A 7136-nucleotide genomic window follows, 5' to 3' on the forward strand; every position below is an offset into this window, starting at 1 on the left:
CAAACTAGTCAATCCTAAAGGAAATCAACCCTGAATATTGATTGGAAGGACTAATGCTGAAGCTGAAGCTCCAGTACTTTGGCTGCCTGATACGAAGAGGAAAAGACCCTGATGCTTTGAAATATTGAAGGCAGAAGGAGAAGGGGATGACAGAGGATGAGATGGTTGGATGGCATCATTGACTCAATGGACATGAATTTCAGCAAACTCAGGGAGATAGTGAAGGACAGGGAAGCCTGCCATGCTGCAGTCCATGAGGTCACAAAGAGTCAGACATGTCTGAGTGACTGAACAACAGCAGAAGATACTTTAAATCTTATAATTTTGAACCTTATAATATGATGGATATGTCATATCATTTGGGGCCCTTCTAAAAATTATGATTTAATAGTTTTCCAAAGACTGCCTTATTTCATATAATAGGGATGACACGCTGAGTGTGTTTTGGTTTCTTTTGCATGACTTTATTTAGAGCAGTTTTTGGTTCATAGACATATTGAGAGGAAGGTATACAGATTTCCATATATTCTCTGCCCTCACATACATATAGCTTCCTCCATTATAAACATCCTCCACCAAGAGGCATAATTGTTACAATTGATGAACCTGTATTATGCATCAATATAATCACTCCAACTCCAGATTTTACATTTGGATTCACTGTTGCTGTTATAAATTCTATGAACTTGAACTGAAGTATAATTATATGTATCCACCAATACAGTAGTGTCTATGTGTATCTGCCATTATAGTTTCTCTGGTGGCTCAGGGACAAAGAATCCTCCTGCTAATGCTTGATCCCTGGGTTGGGAAGATCCCCTGGAAAAGGAAATGGCAACACACTCTAGTATTCTTGCCTGGGAAATCCCATGGACAGAGGACCCTGGCAGGCTATGTGGGAGATGTGGGCTTGATCCCTGGGTTGGGAAGATCCCCTGGAAAAGGAAATGGCAACACACTCTAGCATTCTTGCCTGGGAAATCCCATGGACAGAGGACCCTGGCAGGCTATAGTCCATGGGGCCACAAAGAATTTGGACATGACTTAGTACTTTGGCCACTTCATGTGAAGCATTAACTCATTGGAAAAGACTCTGATGCTGGGAGGGATTGGGGGCAGGAGGAGAAGGGGACGACAGAGGATGAGATGGCTGGATGGCATCACTGACTCAATGGACGTGAGTCTGAGTGAACTCCGGGAGATGGTGATGGACAGGGAGGCCTGGCATGCTACAATTCATGGGGTCGTAAAGAGTTGGACACGACTGAGCGACTGAACTGAACTGAACTGAACTAGCAACTAAATGAAGCAAACCATTACCGTATTGTACAGGACCATTTCACTGCCCTAGAAATCCTCTGTGCTTTACCAATTCATCCTTCTCCACCACTGGCAACCAGTGATCTTTTTGCTATCTCCATAGTTTGTGATTTCCAGAGCATCATACAATTTGAATCTTATGGTGGGTAGCCTTTTCATATTGGTATGTTTTATTTAGTAGTATGCATTAAAATTCTTTCAAGACTTGATAGCTCTTTTTTTTTTTTTCTTAGTGCTGAATAATATTCCATTGTCTGGATATACCACAGTTTATCAATTTGACTACTAGAGGACATCTTAGTTGCTTACAAGATTCGGCAATTATGAATAAATCTGCAATAAGCATTCATTTGTAGGTTTTTGTATGGACATAAGTTTTTAACTCCTTTGAGTAAATACCAAGGAGAAAGACTGCTGAATCATTTGTTAAGAGTTTTAGTTTTCTAAGAAATCACCAAAATGTCTACCAAAGTGACTGCACCATTTTGCATTTCCATTACCAATGAATGAGATTTCCTCTTGTTCCACATCCTTGTCAGCATTTAGTGTTTTCAGTGTTCAGGATTTTCACTATTCTGATAGGTGTGTAGTTTTATCTTGGTTTGAATGTACTTTTACCTGATGGCTTATGATGTGAATCTGTTCATCTTCTTTGGTGAATTGTCTGTTAAGGTCTTTAGTCCATTTTTTAATTTGGTTGTGTGTTTGCTTATTGTTGAATTTTAAGAGTTCTTTGTATATTTTAGATAACAGTCCCTTATCAGATGTGTCTTTTACAAATGTTTTCCCCTCTTCTATGGCTTGTCATCTCATTCTTTTGATTGAATGTGTCTTTGACTTACGCAGTTTGTGCCTTAGGCTGATGTCACCAGATCCTAAGATTATTCTTGCAGAGCTGTGTATTTTTACCAGATGTTGCTTCTAGAGATCAAAATTATTTATAAGCCGGAGTGTCAATGGTCTGACTAAATTTCTTTTTATAAATTTCTTTTTATAATTGTACTTCAGCAAAGTGAAGATTTCCAGTACCTTGACCCCTCTTGTTTTTTTCCTTAGAATTAAACAGTCCTGCCTTAATTTGCTCTACTATCCAAGGTAGTCTACAACCTATCACTTCAATCACTCTCTTGTCAGTTACCTCCCTTCCCATTTCTGTTTGCTGTTCAAAATTCTAACTTTATATCAATCCAATGTTGGTATTTCCCTCAGCTACACCAGGGATGCTGAGTGCTGATGGGAGGAAATCACACTGAACAACCACTGTGGGGGTTTTCCAGGTGGTGCTAGGGTAGAGAACCTGCCTGCTAATGCAGGAGACATAAGAGACATGGGTTTGATCCCTGGGTTGGGAAGATCCCCTGGAGGAGAGCATGGCAACCCACTCGAGTATTCTTGCCTGGAGAATCACTCAGACAGAAGAGCCTGGTGGACTACAGTCCTTGGGATTGCACAGAGTTGGAAATGATTGAGCAACCTAGCGTGCATGCACTCACCACTGCAGATCCATGATTTCCACCTCAAGTGATCCTCATGCTGTCTGGAGGGCCTTTCTTCAATTGGCTCTCTTGTCTATGGATTATACCTACTTTGAAGCTTTTCTTCTTTCAAACATTTTAGTCAACCACATCAATACTTACACTCAGAAAATGGTTGTGATTCCTGCTTTACAGGGAAAATGCTAGAAATTGGATAAAAATAAAAGTTGCCACCAAATTCACCCTACCCCTAAAAGGGCATGAGAGCAAGATCTTCATTCCTAAGATAAATGCCTCTTTCAGTGCTCTGAACAAACCTGTTCATCAGTTCAGTTCAGTTTCTCAGTCGTGTCCGACTCTTTGAGACCCCATGAACTGCAGCACGCCAGGCCTCCCTGTCCATCACCAACTCCCAGAGTTTACTCAAACTCATGTCCATTGAGTCAATGATGCCATCCAACCATCTCGTCCTCTGTCGTGCCCTTCTCCTCCTGCCTTCAATCTTTCCCAGCATCAGGGTCTTTTCCAATGAGTCAGTTCTTTGCATCAGGTGGCCAAAGTCTTGGAGTTTCAGCTTCAGCATCAGTCCTTACAAGGAATATTCAGGACTGATTTCCTTCCATACAAATATTTAGAGATATATATATATAGCGCCACACACACATCCATACATGCAACAGGATATTACTCATCCATAAAAAAAGAATGAAATCATTCCATTTGTAGCAACATGGATGGATCTAGATATATCTGTGTATGTATGTATATATATACACACACAGAAAGAGAGAGAGCACATAGAACCATACTCAGTACTTTGTAATAAACTATGAGGGAAAAGAATCAGAAAGGAAACACTGAACCACTGATGTATACCAGTGTGTGTGTGTGTGTGTGTGTGTTAGTCAATCAGTCATGTCCAACTCTTTGTGACTCCATGGACAGTAGCCTGCCTGGCTCTTTTTCCACGGAATTCTCCAGGCAAGAATACTGGAGTGGGTTGCAATTCCTTTCTCCAGGGATCTTCCCATCTCAGGGATCCAAACTAGGTCTCCTGCATTGCAGGCAAATTTCTTTATTATCTGAGCTACCAGGGAAGTATATCAATGTAGGACTGTGAAAAGATCCTGAGCCAGAAGACCTACTGGTCCTTGACTTTCAAATAACCTTGTTTTGTGACCTTTTAAAAACCTCTGGTTTCAAGGGGCTCAGTTTATTCATTTGTAAAATAAGGGGGCTGGAGTAGCTGATCTCTGAGGTCTCTTCAGCTCTAAACTTCATCATTCTCTCATTCTTGTTTTATCTGAGAATTTCATTTGTCTATGTGATTTCTTTCTTGCCTCTGAAATGATAATTGAGGGTTGATTATACGTAGCCAGTCCAATTATTCATAGATCATAGATTTTTATTATTATATATGAAAGATTAAGATGTATGAAGGGCATACGTTTGAAGTCTCTACAAAGCCTAATGATTAAAATCCTATTATATAACTAAAAATGTTCTTTAGAATATTATACTGGGCTTTTCTGTAAAAGAAGGAAAACATTTTAATAGCAGTGCTTAATATTTAGTGTGTTTCCATTCTTGAAGAAGAGAGCTGAATTTTAGAAATACATGTATTAAGCCTGCTTTCATATACATTTATATTACATCATTATTGGAAGCACTGAGCCATGGCAAATGATCTATTACATCATGATTTACTATGCTGTATTATGTCAACTGATGGATTATAGCATGTCATATTTTGATATGTAAAATTTTTAAGATAATTAAAGAAATAAAGCACAAAAATAGTTCATGTACTGTTCTAAACAAAAATCTCTTATTTTTTCCATTCTCCAAAGTATTTTTAGATATTTTGGTGGATTCTATATTTTGGCATAGCTGAGTGTCAGTGTATTAGCTCGGTGAGCATATAATATGCCCAAGGAAAGCTATTAAAACTGGGAATATGATTTAAATAGTGGATGATACCTTTTGAAGGATCTAAGAATTAAGACATTTTATAAATCTAAAATGCCATATATTTATCATTTACATATATTTCATTTGAGAATATAAGTATTGTCCTTACTAAGTATGATAGATCTAACTTCATAAAATTAAAGGATAATAATGCAATAATATTGTTATGAAATGAATAGGATTTGGGTGTCAGAGCTAAGTTCAATTCCTGCCTCCACAATTTGCTTGCTGTGTGGACTGGACAACTACTTAAAGTCTCCAAACTGGTTTCCTTTGTGTAAAATGGGAAAAATAATCCTCTACTTCTTTGGAATGTTATATAATGTGAGACGACACGTTAAATGTGCCTGACAGAATATGGTTGACCCTAAAAAACCCTCAGTAAATATTAGCTATATCTACTGTGGTCTGATTTAGGCCTGTGCAATGGGTGGTGTGTGTGTGTCCAGTTGTGTCCGACCCTTTGCAACCTCACGGACTGTAGCCTGCCAGGCTCCTTTGGCCATGGGATTATCCTGGCAAGAATACTGGAGTGGGCTGCCACTTCCTTCTCCAGGGGATCTTCCCAACCTAGGGATTGAACCTGGGTCTCCTGCATTGGCAGGCAGATTTTTTTTTTTTTTAACCACTGAGCCACCTCAGTGAGGCCTGTACAATACTTTATATGTACTATCTGCTCTTCGAAGAGTTTCTTTCTCATTTTTTATTATTTTTTACTGAATTTTTGAATACATTCAATGCATTCAACTTTTTCTTAAAAAAAAAAAACTATGTTCATCAATTAAATCTTTCATATTTTTAGAGATTGTACATTCTCTCAGACCAATGTTGTCCTGTTTTGTTTGGAGTTTCTGCCACAGTCACATGCCATAGGTCTGTCTGAGGCTGTCAGCATCCCTTCATCACAGGCAATTACCCCTTCTGGTGGCCGTGCCCCACAGACCTCTTTCTGTCTCACCTGGTTCTGGTACTTGTCCTCTTCCAGCTCTCTCAGGCCTAAGGGTGGGGGTGGGGCAGGTGTTTTGTTAGTGCTGTAGCCCCTGGTTACTGCACTAACCTATGACTTCCCTACATTCTGCCTACACTTTGTAAATCTCTCCATATGAGATTCTCCTTTAAATATTTAGCTTGACTTTGCTTTTTATTTCTTACTGTAGGACCTCAATCCCTCTATTTAAACAGTACAAAAGATATTTACTAATTTTTTTGGTGGGGGGAGCAAATGATTTTTTTTTTTACAAATACACCAAAGAATCATGCAGTGCTGCCAGCATTGGAAGGAATCCTGGACCACAACTCAGCACATTCCTTTACAACTGGTCCTGTGATGGCAAAATCTTTCATTTCCCCTTTATTGTTTACTATGACCCCAGCATTATCTTCAAAATAAAGAAACAAACCATCTTTTCTATGGTATGACTTTCATTGTCGAATTACCACCACTGGATGTACCTTCTTTCTGAGCTCTGCTTTGCCTTTCTTGACTGTGGCCATCACCATGTCACCCACACCAGCAGCAGGAAGTCTATTCAGTCGTCCCTTGATCCCCTTCACCAAGATGATATACAGATTTTTGGCTCCTATGTTGTCAGCACAGTTGATCAGGGCTCCAAGCGGAAGACCCAAGAAGTCTGGAATTTCCCACCAGAGGACCCACCACGAACTCACTTCAACATCTTGAACGCCGGAAAGGGACAACAACAAGAAAAAAGCTTCACTAGTTTTTAATTTGCATCTTTTACAGCCATAACGTTCAGGATTTGTTGGTGGCTCAGATGGTAAAGAATCCGCCTGCAATGCAGAAAACCCAAGTTTGATCCCTGGGTCAGGAAGATCCCCTGGAGAAGGGAATGGATACTTACTCCAGTATTCTTGCCTGGAAAATTCCATGGACAGAGGAGCCTGGCAAGCTACAGTCCATGGAGTCGCAAAGAGACAGACATAACTGAGTGACTAACATTTTTACTTTTTTTTTTTAACGAAGTTGTGGATTTATAGGAGAAGAAATAGTATATAAGTTAAATAACAGTGCTAGAATTGAGGTTTTGTAAGGGTATGTGTGGGCAAGCGCTGAGGAATTTTAGAATCTTTTACCCATGACAGTGAAAGTCTCTCAGTTGTGTCTGACTCTTTGCAACCCCATGGATTATACATTCCATGGAATTCTCCAGGCCAGAATACTAGAGTGGGTAGCCTTTCCCTTCTCCAGGGGATCTTCCCAACCCGGGGATCGAACCCAGGTCTCCCAAATTGCAGGCAGATTCTTTACTAGCTGAAAATCTGCCAGTATTTCCAGGGTCTCACTGATGAGATGGGACTCCATTGGCTTTTACTATATCTGTACTGTTTTGTAGCAGCTAGAGAAGGAAT

At 39.7% G+C, this 7136-nt stretch overlaps 1 pseudogene; it reads right to left on the reverse strand.

Annotated features, from left to right (window-relative positions):
- Nucleotides 1-5949: 5949 nt before the first annotated feature.
- LOC133252065 (large ribosomal subunit protein uL14-like) lies at nt 5950-6442 on the reverse strand (annotated as a pseudogene).
- Nucleotides 6443-7136: the final 694 nt, after the last annotated feature.

The sequence above is a fragment of the Bos javanicus genome, chromosome 7, assembly GCF_032452875.1.
Source record: "Bos javanicus breed banteng chromosome 7, ARS-OSU_banteng_1.0, whole genome shotgun sequence".
In the NCBI taxonomy this organism is placed as follows: domain Eukaryota; kingdom Metazoa; phylum Chordata; class Mammalia; order Artiodactyla; family Bovidae; genus Bos; species Bos javanicus.